The 21,132-nt window shown below is 48.3% G+C and overlaps 1 long non-coding RNA gene across 1 annotated transcript in view; it reads left to right on the top strand.

Annotated features, from left to right (window-relative positions):
• The window catches only part of LOC142584370 (uncharacterized), a 477,159-nt gene that overhangs the window by 44,157 nt on the left and 411,870 nt on the right, over positions 1 to 21,132 (top strand). The window lies entirely within an intron of this gene.

Consider the following 21,132-nt stretch of genomic DNA (forward strand, 5'->3'; position numbering starts at 1 on the left):
TGGAACGTATTTCTTTTCGTTCAGTGATATCCCCATGGTATAGGGAAGATGTGAGAGCATTTTCGTCGCTCCAGAAGGAATAGTCATTTCTTTTAAAATGTTCCTTTACCAAAGTAACAAATGTATTTCATTTATGGTTTTATAAATTCCATACTACTCACTTTTTCGCTCAAGTTTTCATATGGAAGAAGAAGTAGAAAGACACCTAAATAGCTGTGCACATTTTTAATTGTTTGTAGCGAATGGAAGTCGAGATATTCGCCAAAAAGTTAGTCGTCTGTCCGGATACCATTCCCTCTTAAACTAAGCTCTCCACTGTGTCTCCGTGGCGATACCTTTAAATTCATAACAATCAACAAGTGCGTTCCATGCATGGTCTTCATACACCCCCCGCAGCCCTATTTAAGTATATGTATCCTCCACAGCCGCCCAATAACGACAGTAGCGTGAGCGGCTACTTTTGCACGCAACAGACGCGGTCTTGAAGTGTGTCCTGCAGAGAGGATTGCCTCATAATTTCTCAAAGATCCTGGTCAAGCTTCTTGAAAGCATGAAACACAAAATGAATCCGCTTGAAAACGCATGAATGCAATAGTCGTTCCATCTCCCACAACTCTGATGTTGCCATAAAGTTACACCTGCTTCAGTTCTTTGTACGTACACCCGGTCACAAAATATTGCGGACCATGAAATCGGAGAAAAAGTTGAATATCTCCGCCACCTCACACCGTAGCCTGGTATTTGCATTTCGGGCCTCGACTAGAATAGGCTAAGAACGTTGTCGCATGTTGTTATACTGGCTACCACTACAGGTTTCTCGGGAATTGAACGTTCTCTGAGGTGCCGTGGTCCGCAAACTATTGTGGACTGGTGTACATGCCAGACACAAGCGCTTGAAATTTTTAGTTGCGGACGGAGCAGCTTCTTCACAGTATACGCCGTGCGAAACGCAACATTTTCTTCTTTGATCCTTCTCTCAACGTGCAAAGGAAGCTCAATCCGCTACAATTAATAACTGATCGTTCCTTTTTTCCTCTAATATCATGCACGCACGAAGTGCAAGAGGGCGAAAAAAATGTCGCAGAAGAACTTTCCCCGTCACAGGACTTATTCGCGCAGCACAAATGCTTATTCTCCAGCCGCAAGAGTCTCGATCCCCGCTGATCGTAATAACACTCGGCTCGGCTTCCGCTCCAGCGGCTACTGCCTGAGCAACCCAGATACCTACACCCCCCCCCCCCCCCCACCCAAACAAACACATACACATGCACGCACGCGTACAAACAAGTGTGCGCGCATAGTAGTGTAAGAGCACCCAATGGGAGGCGAGCACCAAACTATGCGGCCGGGGAGTGACGCGAGCGTGGCACAGCACGCCAGCTGTGGCGGCGCACTCGTTCGCAGTCTCTTCATGCAACCGCAGCGGGGCGGAAGGAAGGGTGTATAGTACCACAGACACACACGTACACACACGCACACATACGCGCACACAGAAGACACCCCCCGCGCACAATAAATTACGCGGCGAGCGACCGTTCCTGTTCCGGGCTGTCTTATCTTCTTTCGCTTCCTTGGCACCAATCAGGAACAGTGCGCGGAGGCCCGTTGGGGTCCCTCTGTTGTCGGCTGGAAGCGATCGGGACCCGTACGACTTTTCCTGCTGCGTGGAATCTCACCTGGCCCCCGCCGCCGACGCACGAGCCCAGTTCCGGTCTTTCGAGGAGGGGCTGGGGGGGGGGGGGGAGGTAGACCTGTAGCGCTCTTAGCGCCGAAGCGCCTGCTATAGCGCTGTCGAACCGCTAAACGCTACAGGCAGCAGTATATACGCCAGGTAGTATACTTACGGCTTCCTTTGTTGCCGTGGCAGTAATCACAAAAACCTGCGTGGTATACAAGTTCCAGGTGCGTTATGGCACGAGCAGTGGGATTGTCTCCATGTGCCTGCAAAGCGTCTAAACAACGCGAATGATAAGTATGATTACCCTGTCGAATAGGCCAGAGGCACGAGCAAGCGCATAGCGGCACGTTTGTTACTTAGCGTTAGTGTCTTTTGGAAGTTGGTATAGGCCGAGACTTCCGCATAACTCATCTTCGAGTTGCTGCCTTCAGGTATAGGTGTCAGCAGTATTACCGTGGTTCAGCACCTTCTGTCACACTATGCAAGTAGCCCAAAACAGGAGGTGTCAGTTTGCTGTGGTCCCTTTTGCGCCGTGACAGTTATAGGCTAAATGTTGCGTGCATTCGTTCAACAGCTGAGTTCCACTTGCGGCATCAGCATGTTTCAAATGGCGCGCCCCCTATGCGTATCTGAGCGGAGCACGAATGAATTAAGTCACTTGCCAGTCTTATTAGAGGCGGCAGTCGCTATTTCCGGTTCAGTCCTTTGTTTAAATGCGATTTCAGGAAGATACATCAGTCGCCACTACAGAGCAGAGGTAAGCCTATATACACCTCGTTGCCCAGGTTACCTATACCAAGGTGCAGGTGCCCGCTGTACGTAGCTCCGAAAAGTCAGAATACGATAGACACCAAATAATGCACGTCTGAAGAGCGCACTTCGCATCGTGTTGGGAAAGCGCCACTTGGCTTTTACTAATTCTGGCTTATGTGCATCTGGACGTGGTCGTCACTCGTTTCACACTGGAGCGCACAGACCGGGCAGCAATTTTTCTGACAGTTAAAAAATAAATCATAAACGGAGACGCCACAAAAAAATGGGACACTTGTATATTCAAAAAAATATACTGAAAGATTTTTTGTTTTGCTATGAAGCACCGAGCAGCCGAAAAGGGCACCTGCTGAGGCGAAGAGAGCTCGGTTTGCATTGCGCCTCACTTCTCTGTGCGACAAGAGTTTGCAGTCTAAGAAATGCGATATCTTTAGGGTCCTTACCGCGACACTATAGAAAACGAAAAACAAAAAACGCTTACTTTGCTCTATTTTATGCTTGGCTGTGTATTGTGCACTCCTAAAAACGCATCTCGTAACTCACACCTCTGGTGCGAATGATTGACATTGGGAAATATGGGGAGCGGACTTTTAGTTCTCAGAAGGACACCCGATATCTGAAAACGGCTGTTACAATATAGTTCATCATACCTGTACTGCCGCGCATTATAAAAACAGAAGTCTGAAACAAAAAGAAGAAATACTGAAACTAAAGAGGGTGCAATATAAAACGGCGGCGACTGCGCCAGAACGCCTACCTTTCTGTCTTCTCCGTGGTTCTTCAACGTTGACTACAAGGTAGCAGCGCTAGCTACGCTGCTCGTAAATTAGCATTCATACGCGCCAGCACGACTGAATGATGCTTCTAATAGGAGCCGCGTTGTCTCAGGGCTTGTTCCGCTTCCTTTAAGTGGTAGGTAAGTACGCACTGCGGTATATGCAGGAATCGCCCCGTGGTGATGTTATGGAGGTGCTTCCATTGCTCGTAACTATGCTTACGAGCTGCCACGGCATAGTCATATCAGCGAGGCACAGAGGGCGTGGGAAATGGCCTGGTCGGCAGGATACGCCACATGCAGGGGTTTTCACCTCGGGCGCAGACGGAGCCACCTCCTGTCCAGGATCTGAAGGTCGTAAACACTTTTAGAGTTCATCCACCAATCGACCTGCCCATATTTCTCGCAGCTGAACTACAAAGTAGTCCCCTGATGGAGATGTTGGCAATAAGCTTTCGTAACAGGTCGAACTTAATCTGTCTAAGCTCACTAATCACCAATAAAAAAAAGTGTTATGTTTCCTAGACTTCCCAGGGGTAATGCGGCAAATTTAGTAACTCCTACTTTATCAAGACAAGCCCATGGACCAATCTAACGTTCCCTCAAGTTACTTGTCTCAGTTCTTGAGCAAATTAGGACGTATATGCATGACAAGGACTGTGGACGACACATATTTGTTCGTAAAATATGGTTAATACTACAGACCAAACTAAGCGTGTGCGTTTTTAACGACATTGCTTGCTGCATCATGCATGCTGCCTCCGTTGATTTCGCTTTGTCAGCTGTGGTTCTTGTTTTGTTTTAGTTTTCGGGTGACCAAAGCTGCGTAAAGTTCTGCTACAGACCGTCGTTACAGTGGGCATGATATAAAGAGAAACCAAGCCTTCCCCCTCAGGTCACCCTCCTCCACCTCTGCAGTTTTCCCGGTCTCCAAAGGCACAAAGACGTACACGCGCACACGTACTCGCATCAGCGTAAGCGAACCGCGAGTACGAGTGTGCGTGGGAGCTACCAACTACAGCCGCACATGTCCGGGGTCTAATTGCCCGTAAGAAAGACCACTCGCTGCGTTCCTGCGCGAGCGGTGGCACACCCGGTGGCCCACTGACGGCCAGGAACGGAGATGCGGGCCGCGACCAACTGCACGGTCATAAAATTACCTCGCTAGATAAAGCTTTACGTTTATAGTTATGTTTGGTACGGCTGGGAGACCGCTTGATTTCTTGCCTGTGCCTTTCGCGCTTCTGGATTTAGTGCACGAGTCTGCAGGCCTTTCTCGTGAAGCGCCTTGTTCTATTCTTGTGTCACTGCCACTGTATGGACACTTTGATGCAGGCTCGTAAGGACCATTGCGTCATGGGCGCCAGCATTTCGCCTCTTTGATGAAACTGTCCTCAGGGGTGGTCTGCCGAGAGAAATGAAAGGGACCTCAGCGCACTAATTCCATATTGTGCCGTCTTGCTCGCTGCCATGTCTGACTGAGAAAGTGTTTTCAGAGTGACACGTTTCAAACTGTTGCGTACAGGTCATTCGTGTGTACATGCAAGGCACTGCCTGACACGACGGATTACCTTGGGTCGTGCGCGCATCAGGCATGCTGCCTTACGCTCACTGCTCACACTCAATTAAGTAGAGTGCTGTGTGTAGTACTATAGGTGTATACTGCTCCGGGTCTTGACCCTATTGGTCTAGATCAGCTCGAGACTCGGAGCAGCGGCATACACCCATGCACACTCGCGACCCAGTGTGCAATTTTAGCATGTCGCGTGGACTTGATAGGCGTGATCGTGCGTGCATGTCTGCTCAACATTCGTCTGAACGTTGCGTATACAAAATACTCCGAGTGTAACACTAAGCGGATAGGATTTCCGTTGTGCCCGCGGAGTAACGTACGAGAGTTCATAGCGCACTCAATCTGTAATAACGATCTATTTGCACCCCAAGGGCCGTACTAACTGCCACGTTATATGTAGCTCAGGGTTAGCACCTTGAGCTGTAACATGTACTTGGACCGTGACTACTGTCGCCTGTGCGTCCCGCGTTACGAAGGTGCTTCTGACTTTTCTGCGGGGCACGGGTCTCAACTAGATATTTTAATTCTCTAGGTGTGTTTTATATGTGAGTTAAGTGTCGTACGTACAATATGTATCATATCATTTATCATCGCGTTCACCTGGACTATCGCGCTAGGCCTGCCGCTGTATATAGGCAAACGTGTCAAGGATTCATTAAAGAGGCTCTAGCTCTCTCTCTATTTCGGCATGTCCAACGCGGATGTCAACTCTCATGCTCTGCGTTTTTTTGACGAGCGTGACCCCGGTCTTGCAGTGCAACAATCTTGTACCTGTATGGTGTAAGTCTTCTTCCTTCTATTGCCCCGTTATGATGACGATCAAAATGAGTTTATAAATGGTTGGCTCGAACGCCTTTTATGCATGTTATAAAAAATCCGTAGACAATCATTTGTGTTGGCTAGTTCAATGGGGCGTCGAATTCAAAGAAATCGTCAATGCACATCGTGTTCAGACACATGCTATTTTCCTATGCGCGCATTTTTTAGACTGCGCTGGCTTCTTTCCCAACGTCGCACACAACAAATGTAAACAATATTTGAACGTAATGTCAAAAACGACGTCTGCATAGTCAACGACATAATATTTCCTCTTTTCTGGTGTTACAAAAGTTTGACAAGAACTACATCTAATGTTAAAAAAAGAAAGTTGGATCTGTATACCTGACGAAACTATTGAACAAAAGCTTGTATTCGGTTTACTGCTGTTTCCCTGTGGTTTTTGCGCAAGCTCAAATTTTTTTTGTTCACTGCTCTCCGATTTGATTTTTTTGTTTCCCTCCTTTACGACCTTCATACGCCCGCTTTCGTTTCATTTATTTTGCGCCGAAGCTTAAGAAATCTGTCGACACGGACTATACAGCAACGTGCAAGACACCTGTCCCTTATTAGCGTCGTCCTGTGAAACGCGTCTTCGTCTTCTTGTTTTTCTGTTCACTTCAGCCTCCTGTGTGATTCCTATCTGACTTGTTTGCTTCATACTTTCTTCGAACGGGCGCTTGCGATGCGGTACAAACGGAGCCGACCATTAGGTGTGTCAGGAGGGGTCGCGGGCACTAAATCTCGACACCGGCAGGCGGCCGACAGTAGCTAAACGCGAGAGTTTCGGTGACCAAGACGACGCCCGGAAACTGAGCCCAGTTTCCGTTCCGACGCTTTCGACGCACTAGGTGGTGCCAGATGGCAAGACGGCACCGGGGCCAGCTAGCTGCATACGTGCTCCGTAATAGCGTCGTCGAGACGTCAGCCGGTCTGGACTGGCGGCATGCCCTTAACCTCCCATGTCCCACTCTCCTTATATATCTTACTTTCGCTACAGCTTTTCAAAGAACGTAAAGAAAACAACTCGACCTGCCCACCACAGCTACTGCTTGCTCGTCCCCGCCTTATGTCCTTAAGGTGAAGAAGCGCGCCATATAATATCACTGTTACATTATAGGTAAGTAGCCAGCAGACACCAAACAAAACCGCGCGCCAGAATGTGGGAGAAAGCAGCCCAACTATACGACCGCGGCTGCTAACCTGCACTCTATTTCTGCCTCCAAGGCTGGGGAGCCACGGAGTGAAGGCACCGCCACTAAACGATTATGATCATACACAAAACGACACCCGGCAACGAGCAAACGTACAGAGACGGAGGGAAACGCAGGGGCCCCCATGCGGCAGATATGACGGGACTCTCCGGAGATATACTCGTATCTATATACCACAGCCACTACCTTGTCTTCAAGACGATGTTTCGGCTTTAGTCTTCTGCTCTTCTGCCCCCAGCCCTCCTCCTCCACCCTAGTTTTTATCACGCTCAGATATAGCACGCGAGGCTCTTCCCTTGAGCCCACCTGCGATCGGCTGGGCAGTGCTGACTTCGTTGTACCTTCCGGCCGCCATGTCATTGGCGCTTTTCTACGTTTTCTTCCGCCAAATGAATGCTGCTTCCTTTTTTGTTTTTTGGCTGTATTTCCTTGCTTGTTCTTTTTATTATTCTTTCCTGGAAACTCGACGCCCGGGCGCCGTGTGGTGTGCGTGTTCCCTTTCGAGATAGGTCGCTTGGTGGGTGAGATAACGTCGCGGTTTTCGGGCGTATTGAGCTGAAAGTGACTGCGGAGGTTTGGAGTCGGGTGGGCTGACCTGGCTGCAGTTAAGACAGCAATGGGAAGAGGAAGCTGGTAGCTACTTGTTCTGCCTGGAACGAGTGACGCCAGCGGAGGCAGCTTCGTGTGAGCCGTCAGAGCAGCTGAAGAAATTATGACGGTCCACGTAAAGTGGCAAACTGTGCGAGTATGGTGCCGAAAGTTGGTGCAGCGAGTAGCCCGCGAAAGCCACGCGTCAATCAAAGGTTTTGGATGTTTTTCGGCTTACCCTTCTTCGTGGGTGACGTCAGTGAAAAGACGTTCCACTCTGTACTGGACCTGCTGGCATTGACTTTCGGCGATATAATGACGACTGGTCCGGTAGACGGCTGCGATCTCGAATTATACCTCTCTTGCGTTAGTTGAAATGCTCACACATTTCATGATTTCATCACACCACTTAATTCTCTTTCGTCCTCGATTTCATTTTCCTTCCCTTGGCACCCAATACACCAGCTGCTATTTGGTGTACTCATTAAATGACCCGTATTCTTAGTCGATTTATTTCTCTTAATTTCAACATATCAGCAGTGCGTGTTCACCATTTAATGCATGATGCCGTCTTACTGTCTCTGAAAGTTAAACCTACCATTCTTCAGTTCTAGTGCTCGTTGCATGGCCCTCAACTTCTTCTCCAGCTTCTCTTCCGGCTTCTTCGTTGACCTCCAAGTTTCTACTCGATATGCATGCAGTACTTGCAGTACTACTTGGCATGCAGTAGCCTCTATAACATATGCGTCAAAATTCAAGCAGTTAGGTTCAAGCATGATTCGTTGATTTAACTGTTCTGGTTTGAATGTTTTCGCTCGAGCGTGATTTGTTCCGATTAGTGCAACCTCCCACCGTACTGAATCAGACTATACCACGCGCGAGCGCTCCGCTGCAGAGGGCTGACTGGGGCCACTTTCGTGGCGCCTCGAAACACTGCCGTTCGCTCATGGCACCTGGGCAGAGCCCGCGTATTTGCAATCAAGAACCGGGGAGGTCTTCCCCGTGGTCGGTCGTTCTCCCTCCCAGCCATTCTCCCCTTCCCCCGGTCAACCCCCGTCCGGTTCTTGCAGACAGCGGGGCACCGGCAATATTCAAATGCGCTCGCGATGACACCGTCGATCTGGCTGGTGGTTGAGGAGGAAGGACCACCCGAAGGTGCAAACGCAGAGCGCGGCAAGCTGGGGGAACATTTTGAAGCTGCGGAAGTGGAGGCGTTTCGTACTTTTCTCAGGTGTACCTCGAAAGAGGCAAGTAGGAAGTAGAAAGAAATGACAAATAGAAAATTGGATGGGGACCACTACAGGATGACAGTCGAAGTCAAATGGTAGCTTCCCGGTGCGCTTGCTGAGATATGCGCTGCAAAGCACGTTTCTCAGTGAGCTGTATTCGTTAATTCTGAAAGGCGTGTCAGTGCGATGACGTTGCATTGTTACATTGCGTCCAGGATCGTCCGGCTTTAAAAACCGTGTTAGAACTCGTGCGAGAACTCGTATCCTGCACATGGTATCAGGATCCGACCCACCTAAGTCACCTACTTTGATTATGTTGACTCAGAGATCAATAGTTTTCTCGGCGAGACAGCCACCGATTAGAAGGGGAGTGAGAATCCAAAGAAAGAAAAAAAATTACTGATAAAAAAGATAGGGAGGTCGGCCTGAGGGACATTTTTCTATCCAGTTGCTCTGTGCTGCATGGGAGAAGTAGAATGGGAAAAGAAATAGGGTGAGAAAGGGTGACTATGACGACATAGGAAAGGGGCAAAGGCTTCGCTATATAAGCGGGAACACTGACTGGTGTTCTGTCTTCTATAACAATAGTCTGCTTTTGCAGATTACTGTGCATTTTCGATGATGCGAACGCGGGCCCTTCTGCGTCAGAATACGGTGAAACCCCACGTCACCGAACGTCGTTCGAACTAACCCTTCAGCCTAGCTAACGGCCACGGTATTCTTTCCGTGTTCTTACGTTTTTCCTGAACTGACTTTCCCGTCTGAGAATAGTTTATTTAGTTTCCTCGAAGTTTGTTCCAATGAAGTCTTACGTTAGATGACTCCCCAGCCATCGCATGGGCTGACTATTTGTTTTGTGCTCTCTCGCTTCTACAGGGGAGCCCGTCATTAATTGGAGTAAGAGGTGCTGCTCGGCCTTCCATGAATATAGCATTGTGCAGCTGCCTGTGCGGGCGTAGTCAGCGCATGTACATGGCTATGTACTTGTCAAAAACGAAAAAAAAAATATGCTGATGGCGGGAAGCAGTACGAAAATTCCTGTTTGAAAACAGGTTGATTGCTCACATTACAATGCAAGCTCTTGTAAATCGCGACTACTTAATGCGTTTCTGGGTACATCCGTTGCAATTAGATTCTCGTTCCAGTTATGGCGTGCGCGTTAAACGACGAACTGTGCACCTGCCATCCCGCGTAGTTGGCCTGTCCGGTTTCTCTTCCCGGCTTTCGCGAAGCTGTGGTGAAAGTTTCCCTCACCCCTTCTGGTGTTGTCGCCGTCCTGATTGTCCATCTCTCCAACTAGCAACTGCGTGAATCGCGTCCAACGCGCTGCGCGTGTCGCTCGCAGCCAGCTAAAAAAAAAAGTGTTTATAAACTGTTGTTATTGTTTCCTAAAACACACGTTCTGGCATGTCTGTGAGCACCCTTCATCACTTATAATACAGTGTTGCTACACTGCAACGTAATACAATATATTGATACCTTCAATCAGTCTGCTGGTCAGGTAAAACAGGTAACACTTGCTCGTAGACCTGTCGGTATGTTGCTTCAGATATAGTTTCTTGGTCCTCAGTTGTGATGGCTCAATTTAAACGAATTCAGCTCAAATACATTGAGCCTTGCTCTAGGCATGCAGCACGAATTGGGGAGGAAAGAGAAAAGAAGAAGGCAGGGAGGTTAACCAGAATAACGTCCGGTTGGCTACCCTACACCGGGGGAATAGGAAAGGGGAAAGCAAAGATCACAGGGAGAGAGAGGAGGGAAGGAAAGAATGAAATTGTGGCAAGTTCGCTGACGCGTGCGGTTTTACAGAAATTGCCTTAATAGTCACAGGTGGTCGCACAAACCCGTCGTCCTTAAGAAACACAAAAGTGCCTTCACCGCTTTATGGGCCGATGGGCGATGGGGGCGGTGTTCCAGCAGCACCTGCACAGAAAGCGGCCGATTGTCCAGTTTTTGGAAAGCTTTGGCAAGTTCTTGTCGCTCTAGAGCATATCTTGGACAGTGGCACAGCAGGTGTTCGATGTTTTCTTCGGTGCCACAGACCTCGCATGCTGCACTGTCAGTCACCCCAATTAATGTAGAGTATGCCTTTGTGAAGGCCACTCCTAACCAAAGGCGACAGAGAAGCGTAGCTTCACGTCGAGGAAGTCCGGGTGGAGGTCGGAGCTGCAGGGAGGGGTTTAGTCGATGTAGTCGTGTAAGTCGTAAGTTTTGCGAGTTCCAGTCGGTCACTGTGAGGCTACGTGCCAGGTGTCGAAGCTGCCTTGCAGCGTCAGTCCTCGAAAGCGGAATCGGAATGCTGTGCTCTTCTTGATGAGCTGTGCGAGCAGCGTTATCGGCGGACTCATTGCCACTGATTCCACAGTGGCCAGGTACCCACTGAAAAACGACTTCGTGGCCTTTTTGTTGGACATCGTGGTGAAGTTTCACCAGCACGAATTGGGCGTGTCACATAGCCCGTTAGCTGATAGAAACTGTATGCTGGGACATCCCCTGCATCTCAAGCACGCTAAACAACCGTTTTCCAACGTTTCTAGTCCTTTTACAGCATGGTGCCCTGGGATCTTCCGCTAAACCAGGAACTACCGACCATGCTTTATCAAAAATTCACGATAAAAGATTAGCGTGTTCTTTACACATTTGGGGGTTTCACGTCGGCAAACACGTGTTTTAATTCATCTTTTCCATCGCCTTACGAAAATGCTGTGTTAGGAAGCCTGACCATCGCCTGGAATCATCGCGTGGTGGACCATGCAAGCGTGGTGGACCATGTATCTGGATTTAACTTCTCCGTGGTAAATAATCCGTAAAACTGCGCCACGCAGACTGACCAGTGATAGCCTGAAGGCCATGATGCATACCGACTATTCAGGCAGGCTGGTTGTATACTTCTGTCACGTGTTTCTCTGAAAAACGCTCTATACTTTCCGAGTTGGTCTCCGATGATTGCGAGTTTAGTGCAGGCGGCCTGCAGGTGACAATTGGTTATCCGTCGTGAAACCGAACGACGTTCACTGCGGCTCAACACTCGATCGTCTGTCACCACCTGTCAGGGCCGCGGGGGGCAGTTTGAAGCCGCTCATAAAAGATGCTCACTAAATCACTTATGACCGAGAAGGCGGCAGGGTATGTATCGCAGTGGCAGCCTGTGACGAAAAAAAAACACGTTGGAAACAACAAAAAAAATAACATAAAGAAAGGAAAGGTCGTTTCGCGCGTTCCGCAACAATATACCGTTTTGCAGCGCAGGACCTCTCTCCGCTGCTTTAGGAAGAAGAAGAAGAAGGGCTTTATGACTTGGCACGAAGTTTCCAACGAGGGCCACCTTCCTCCACCCGGCCTCGCCCTCGTGTGCTGCCGCAACGACGCGGAGACACGTTTACAGCACAGCGCATGGGAGTGCGCGGTATACCCGCGACACCGGTGCTGCAGATGATCCCTGACCAACAAGAGGACGTCTTCCGCGAGAGCTGTAAAGTTTTAAGCGCCCCTTCTGTTTGTTTCGTTCTGTACTTTTCTTCATCTCCCTTTTGAAATTTGGTTCGTTCGGCATTTTTTTCTCTCCTTCGCTTTATTTCCCTCGCGCAGCCCCGTGTGCCGCCTCGCGCGCCCGTGCGTTGTTCGTCGCCGCGCGCGCACGTCTAGACCTCTAGACGCACGAAAGTGGTTGTGGGCGGCGGCGCTTCGTTCCGTCCCGAAACGTACACTAGAACGCGGCTCGCTGCGCGCGTCTAGAAAGCGTCGAGGGGAGAAGGCAAAGAAAACAAGAACCTTATTCTTTACGACGTCGCCTTCCGTGGGTGGCCGCGTGCGTACAGAAGGAGCGAGGCGTTCGCGTCGTGAACGGTGCCGCCATATACGCCGCCACGTATCCGTCGTGTACGACCTCGTCGTCGTCGTCGTCGTCGGCCCGTCCTCTCTCTCTCTTACTTTGCGGGCTTGCCACGGCATCGAGACGCCGCGGCCTTCTGGCTGAGCGGTGTGTTATGGGCCGCGTGGGAAGACGCTTTGAGCAAGGGTGGACCCTTCCGCCGCGTGCGTGAGCGAAACGGTGGTGGAGTCGTCGTTGCCGCGGGACGAGCGACCGCGGCCGCTACGGTCGATCGCCGCGAGGTCTCTTCGAACGGCGGCGACGTGGTCCGCTTGTAAGCCATAAATTTTGGGGGGGGGGGGCAGTTTCGGCCTGGGGTGTGTGTGTATATATTTATACGCCGCACGTGGCGAGCATAGCGAGTTGACTGACATCCGCTCCTTATACGAGTCCGCTTTCGTCACTGGTTTTCCTTATATTTGTTTTCATTGCGTTGCTTTGCGATTGTTGCTGTCTTACCCGGGAAGAAGGCGTTTACGATGTGCGGGATGGCGGATTGGGCGCGACAGCGGCCGTACTAGGGGCTCTAGAGTAAACAACGGTGAAGGACCACGCGTCCCGAGATCTCTGTAGCAACCTTCACTAACATGGTGGCTTTCTTGCGTTGCTCCTTCTTTTTTATTTTGTCGAGCTGGAGAGGAGAAAGCGTCAAGTTATCGAATGTATACAGACGGGGAAACGAAGATAACGTGTATGACTTTTAACGCTTTCAATGACTGATGACGTTAGACTCCGTCTGATCACGAGGTGTATAGTGTATTCCGAGCCTCGGGAAGTCGAAGGCATGAAAAAAAGTATGGTGTCACATCTCTTATAGTCACCTGCATCTTACAGCCACCTGTCATACACCCGTATTTAACAGCTGACTGACAGCGATCTACGTACTCGACTTTACAAATAAGGTGAAGAAATTTACTTGGGAGGAATTAATTACTTCGTGATGTACTGTGCTTACTTAATGGATGGATAACGCAGGAGCTTGAACAGTTTCTTCTTTAAAACCGAAGCGTTATTCGAAAAATAAAAACGTGGCTGCAGATAGCTCCGATACGACGTTTCTGTAACAGGAAAATGAGTTAATAGCGTAGGTGCGCCTTGAGTAGCACGAGAATTGTTTCTTTTTTACCGCAGCAATTATGCGTTCCAAAAACACATCCGTTTCACTACGGTGTACATGTAAATTTAAAACACGGTACTTGCCGCAAGATCACGATGTTTCGATACACGAACTGCAAGGCGGTCAATCAAATGCACTGACGAAGCTGACCATATACGTGCACTGAAGTACGAAGTGCCTGTAGTTACGAAGAAACCGCTGAATCTTGCGTACGGCTGCCAGGCGATCAGAGTTGATGACATTATAGCAGGTGACACCAAGTGGCAACGAAAGGATGTACATGCACTTCACTCCCCCCCCCCCCCATTGCACAATGGTTTCTAAATAGAAAAGAAAAGCACGAGGAGAAGCCACGCTATGTACATAAGCTGTAGTTCAACGAGTATCACAAAACTATAGCGTACGCAAAACGGACTTGTTCCGGGTAATCTGTATGGCCCACAATGCAACGCGTACCCCAGTGGTCCCTGAGAAAAAGTCACGGAAATCGTGGCTAAGCCGGTCGGGACTCTTCCGAGTGCTTTCTTTGGTCCGTTGTCTCCATCCTTTCCGTCCCCTCTCAACGACCCACTCATTGGTGAAGAATAAGCGAGGAAAGCAAGAAATACACATCGGCCTTAAACCAACTGAGAGCGCACCGTCCGTTTGAATGGGAAGATGGTCCCACTGAAAGGCAGATAGACGTAAAAGCGTTTTTCAATTGGCTCACCGACGCCGTCCGATTCGGAGGGGGCGCTGTCTCTTCTCGTCCCACCATGCTCCGACCCCGTGCGCTTGGTGCACCTTTTGTGCGGCCTTCGCGGAGGAGGGCGAAAAAGCTCGTCGCGCACTTTTTGTTCCCGGAAGTAACCACGATGTACAAATGTCCATTTACGTTTGTGCATTTCTCGTAGTTTTCATTTCGCTTCTGTGTTGCTGCTTGATTTCTATTTTAACCTATATCGATTTATTTACTATCTTTTACTGTTTGTTTGCTAAATGTGGTGCGTTGATTTTTTTTTTTCCGTTCGCCTCACTACGATGCAGTAAGAGCTGACATCTGGATTTGAAGAATCACAGCGAAACTTGTCAGCAGCTCTTTTCTGCGCTCATTCTTTTTCTCACTGTTTAACGTCTTGTGCAGTGTGTACAATTTTTTTTTTTACTTTTTCTCAGCTGGCCTCTTCACCTTTTTTTCCCCTTAGCTCGCCAAGACTCCACATTTCCTTAGTTTCGCAGTGTATAGTCACTGTCCTCTCTGCTCTCTCTCTCTTTTCTTTTATTCCCTCCCATTTTTCTCACGGCTTGAATCGATCGGAGTTCTGTGAAAACTTCCGAGTTTGAGGCTGCGTCCGTCTGAGCAGTGTGATTCTCTGACGGGGTTGACAGAGTGAAGAAGAATTCGGGGTGGCACGATTAAGAAACGCCCGGAGATGCTTAGGTAGGTCTCGAGTAACAAAGCAGGTTTCATGCGAACCGATGTGCGGCGCGCATTGTTCATCTGCGGCAGCTAACACTCGCGATTTATGCGTCGCGCATTCCGACTGCGCATCTAGCATCACAAGTTGTTCTTCCCTGATAAAATACGAGCTGGCGTTTGTCGACGCCAATTTTCATGCGTTCCTTTCCCTTTCATGAGTTTGCTTAGAAATATTTCCGGTCTTCGAATCCAGCTCGCGACTAGGCCCGTTCTCGCTTTCGTGATTTATTTGGTTATTATTTTTTCGTCTGGGAAGAACCGTTGTCGTGGCGTTCCTCTCGACAATGTATAATACCCTGAGAAAAATAAATGAAGTAGTTAATAATTCAGATATGCTATGTACTTTCGTAGACATGTCGGAACGCATGCTTTACCATTACGCTGCAACCGCGCTGGCATGTCGCGGTGTAGACTTCATCAGCTTTCATTCTTTTCCCCCTTTTTCGTGGTTTATTCAGTATTTGTCAGTCGTATATAAGCCTGAATGTAGTTCGCGCTACCGCGTCCTTAGATGAAGCTTCCTAAAGTTTACTTGCACGTCCGACGGCTGCGATGCTCTCATTATAGTGCATACATACTCCCAGTGCAACGCCTCGAAGTTGAAAAGTCATGACGGCGCTTTGAGGCATGACGCAATAGAAAAAGGTCACAAACATCACAGCTGCGGACTACATAGTCGTTTCAGTCCCAGGGTGGCCATGTTTGTTTTCTCTGCTTCCTGTCCGCTGTTAGTAGCATATGTGATGAACCAAAACATCGGCTCTGACACTTGCCGTGCTGAATAAATGCTGTTTTATCATCCCGCTTCTATAACGCCCTACTTTGCAGGATTCTGTTGATGTGTTATAGTGCGACGCATCTTTGTTACACAGTCTGTAGAAGGGACGTTACGTAGCGAGAAAGTTTTCTTGCCCTGGTAACAGAAGTTTTCTATATGCAGAATTGACTTAATTTAGCATATAGTTTACAATTGCAGCGCAGCAACTGAGCGTTCACCGTACGTGACCCTGATTGAAATAATGATATGTTCGGCATTGTGGCACTAACGCTATTGTATTTAATCATTGAGCCACGTTAAAACCATACCGAGTGCCTGATGAAATTAGTGGATGTCCGGAATTCCCCAAAACATAGGTATTAGAATTATTTATTGTGACATGATGATACGAAATACGTGTACAAACAGTAACAGGATAAGCGAGCGAAAGTTTACGTACCGATATGAACTTTCGAGGAGAATACAAGCATTTAGGATTACTTTTTCTGTGCCAGAAACGTAGCGATTAGGCCAAGGAATAAACGTAACACGTGCTTTGGCACAAAAAATCCACAACATGTCATGTAGAAGTAATACCGAAATTTAATCAAACTACAAGGCAAGAGAATTATTAACAGAAGAAAGGCGATTAAGTGAACACACAGGCTAAGTATCTGACAAAACTCATTAGCCGCTACATATAGGGGTATGCTGGGAAGATAGCCAGGTCCATATACTATGTCACTATATAAGTGAAACTGATGCCGGTCCTAGCCTAACCGCTCACCCTGAGAAGGATACAAAGTTTTCCGTTTTCGTTCGTGTTTAGTAATTCGTTTCATTGAATACATCTAGCGGTAACTATATAGACATTGGGCCAATAGTAGCCACTAATGTATACTAGACTTGAGCACGCTCTTCTAAACGGTGGCAACGCGTTGAGGCTTCGTGATTTTTCGGCTCAAGCTACTGCCCCTGTTACAATTTTACTCCTTTTTGATATTATGGAGTATGACGTACATTTTCTAATGTAGAAGATGCAGACTAATTTTGATTCGTCGCCCTATATTTCAATCTTTGAACTAAAGACCTTCATACCACCACCAGGTCAAGACCACACAAAGATCCAGTTGCTTAGTTTGGTTCATATTGACACGTGTATATAGTCTATCTTTTTCCGGCGACCGTGTTTTCGCCGGCTAACCACTGCCACAAAGTTATCATTGTGTGTACAACGTGCCTTCATGTATGGAAACTTTCTCGAGTATTGTTGCTGGCCTTATAGCAACAAAATGTCTATTCAGATTGCGTGTGCGAAGCAATTACTTCCACTATAGAAAATACTAGTCATTTACCATCACCATTCTATCTTGAACCGCCTGGTATTGCGACTTAGTGACTCTGGCCTTCTGCGGCTGAAAACGGGTCGCAGGTTCAATGCCCGGGTGAGGCTGCCGCACATCGGTGAGGGCGAAATGCAAAAGCGCTCGTGGACTGAGGTTTAGGTACAGATTAAAATATCCCAGTTTATCAAGAGAGAGAGAAATCATAAGGGAAAGACAGGAAGGTTAACCAGATTGATCCCGGCAGGCTAACTTGTACTGGGGAAGGGGGAAAGGGGATTGAACACGGAGAAGGAAAAGAGAACTTCACACTTCGCGCAGTTACAGACAAGCGTTAATCGCTGAGTTAGTCACAGGTGGTCACACAGGCTGGTGCATTTCAAAAAACGCAGCAGCGCCTTTGTAGCCTTGCACATAGCAGACCTTCGAGGCCACGGGCTCGAGATCTTCTTTGTAAATGGCCTGTCATCTAAGTGCCCCAAAGCTATCTGAAGGGCACTCCTCCCATCATCGTATGTGCGGCAGCCACGTAAGGGGTTTCGTGGTTGCCTCAACACCACATGCGATGCAATTGTCTCTCTCTCTCTCTCTCTCTCTCTCTCTCTCTCTCTCTCTCTCTCTCTCTCTCTCTCTCTCTCTCTCTCTATCTATCTATCTATCTATCTATCTATCTATCTATCTATCTATCTATCTATCTATCTATCTATCTATCTATCTATCTATCTATCTATCTATCTATCTAATCTTCGTGCCCACATCCCTCGCCCCAGTGCGGGGTAGCAAACCGGACGTGCGTCTGGTCAACCTCCATGCCTTTCCTGTCTTCTATTTCTCTCTTTCACTCTCACCGCTATTCCAATTAGGAAAGAGTATGCGTTTGTAAAAGAAACTCCTATTCGCAGACGGCACAGTAATGCTTGTTCCCATCGGGGAAGACTCGCTAAAAGGTGTACTTTCATATGTGGGTCCATAGCATACAGGCACCGGTTGGTAAACTCCGGTGTATTCCATTTTCTTACAGTTACAATATGGGCAAGACCGCTGAGGTGCCGCGCTGCATCCGTTCTCGACAACGCTATCGAGGTCCTTTCACATTCCCCATGTGCATTACGGGCAGCTATCTCGGCTTATAAATTGCCAGCGATGTTGCAGTGCCCAGGTACCCACTGAAATGCAATGTCATGGCCTCCGTCCACCGCTTGATGGTAGCGTAATCGTATCTCTGCTACCAATTGTTCATGTGGCTTGTGGCGCAGCTGATAAGAGTGTGTACAGGGCTGCCTTTGAGTTACAGAATTCAGCGCATTGATTTGGTGATAGTCGGTGCACATAAAGCACGACGCTATGAAGAGTGGCAAGTTCGGACCTAGTCGATGTTGTGTCGTGGCTGATCTTCAACTTCTTGCCGAATGATTTAATAACTACGGCACCAGTAGAGCTGGTTAGCCGAAAAGCCATCTGTATAAACGTGAATTCGATTGGAGTAGAAATCTAGCAGCAGATGTAGAGCGGCTTGATTGAGGGTGCAAGTTGGCAAGTCGGACTTCTTTGCAACTCCTGGAAGGGAAAGCCGCACTTGTGGCTGCCGGAGACCCCACAAAGGACAACGGGATCTTGCTGCAGGCGTCAAGTGAAAATTAATCCGTAGCCTACAGAGCTTCACGTAGCCCGAGTTTTGCTGTGGGACGTTAAGCGGCGTGAAACAATCAATCTTTCTTAGTTCAATCTCGCTAGCCTTCGACATGAGAATCAAGGGACAACGTTACTTAATTATCCGTAATACCGAAATGAATGCAAAATGACGCGTACTCTTATTTCCTAAGTGGTATGTCAATGATTTATAATGCATGCTTGCTATCAAATGCCATTTTCTTATTACTATATGTGTTTCACTGTTGACATGTTACCACGTGCTCCATGTCATTAAGTATGTAGATAGAGAAGCGCGAAAAAAAAAATAAACTGACGAGGAAGAGATACGTAAACCGGATGGGCGCACACTTCCAACTATATCTCAGAAAGCCACAACAGGCATGGCAGAAATATATATCTATCGGACGTGTGTCCCCCGAGCTTCTATAAAGATAGAAGGAAAAGCGTAATCACAACTATGAACGTGCCATATCTAAAATTCTGTCAGCAGTACTCACTATCGCGCCAAGCAAGGTGAGGGGACAACACGCAATTCGTGCAAACCCAGTTGATGCGCGCCAGTTAGGATACTCACCTGGACAGCAAGTATACGCTTAAAATGACAAAAAGCACAGTAAGATGACAAAAAGTGCGTAACATGTCACAAGGCCAAACACTTCCTTCACACACACACACACGCACACAGACAGACGGACAGACGGACAGACGGACAGACACAGACGGACAGACACGTACGGACAGACAGACGGACGGGCAGACAGACACGCACAATCACACCTTCTCTCTTGTGAGAGGCTGGTTCGTGGCGGTGCAAGCTTTCTTTTAGCAGCAAAGCTTGCAGAGCATACCAGACAGCGACGCCCGATCTGTATCGCTCTCTCCGACAAGCCCGAACCCGTCGCAAACGCTTAGGCATCGCCAGCGCGCGTATTTCGCAACTATACCTGCAGCGTCGTCGCACGATTGCTCTGGCTGAGCAAAGCGGGGCGCAAGCGAGCGGCGATCCGTGTACCAGCGGGGGACTGGGTAGAGTGAGACGAGGAAAGGCTGAAGGACAAGCCGAGACGAAAAAGAAAGAAAGAAAGGAACCTACATACGAAGTACGCATGAACTGAGAAAGAAACCGGGGCACACGTTGGAAGAAGCCCAGTATACGGATCGAAGGTGCTCGCACTGGCGTCTGAGCGTGCTTGGTGGCGCCCTTGGTGTTTCGCGCGCGCCGTATTTCATGTCCTGCAAGTTTTGTGCGTCGACATGGCACGCGCAGATACGCTTGTCCTCGATAAAAGGAACGAGGCCTGTTGAAAGCGAGATGCGTTGTGGTCTCCAGTGGTCATTGAAGCTATTTTGATCATACCAGTAAGCACGGGGCACTGCGTGCATGCCTGGCACCGTGCTTTCTTTTTCTTTTTCTCGGCGACTTTTGCTTAGCCAGATAGGCCCCCTAGACCGGTTCTTAACATATAATTTCGGAAAATATCGGAAATATAATATCGGAAAAGTGACACCTAGAACAGACAGGATGAGCGCAGAGGGCACATTTAGCTTTAGTCCTTGTCGATTCCGTCTTTCGTTTTCTGGAAGTTCTCAGTTCTCTGTCGACCTCCATACTTATGTGCGGAGTCGACGCCCTAAAGCCTCACAAAATGTAATGAAAGTTTTGACCATAGTCTGGCTGTTCTTAAGAAGCACCAAGGATACGAAAGTGGTCGCGTATTTGATTTAGGTGCATATTAGGAAAGCACGTACATTGTAAAAATTACCGAACAGCACTTCGCTGTTCGGTGACCTTTGATAACACATTGTGCTGTATATGGTCATAAAGCTTGAGTTACTATCTAGTGGGTCTATTGCAATACTGCTTGCCTTGGTAACTGGCGATTCTCTATACGCGTGCTTACGTGCTTATCCACTTGGCTGTGCATATCTCCGGTAGGGGCACCGGCCCTATAAAGACGTTGTTCGACTTTTTTGTCCGTGCTCCTTACATATGTACTCTCAATGTCAAACAAAAAAATTGATTTTGATTTGACATATCTAAACGTCTCATACCTGTTAAGGAAATCAGACAGAGCAAGAACTACCGCTCCGCAATGAGTCGGTTTAAAATGTAGTGCGGTACTTTCAGTAGGTTCAGATCTAGAAGTCTGCCTGGCGGGCTGCGATCGAGGATGACCAGACGTAAAATAACGCCTACGGAAAGAAACGCGAAGAAGAACATGACGGACGAAATAGCCAACTTTATAGAATGAAAGCCCTCGAACTGGAAGTTCTGACCTTGCGCTTGC

The sequence above is a fragment of the Dermacentor variabilis genome, chromosome 6 (genome assembly GCF_050947875.1).
Source record: "Dermacentor variabilis isolate Ectoservices chromosome 6, ASM5094787v1, whole genome shotgun sequence".
Classification (NCBI taxonomy): Eukaryota; Metazoa; Arthropoda; class Arachnida; order Ixodida; family Ixodidae; genus Dermacentor; species Dermacentor variabilis.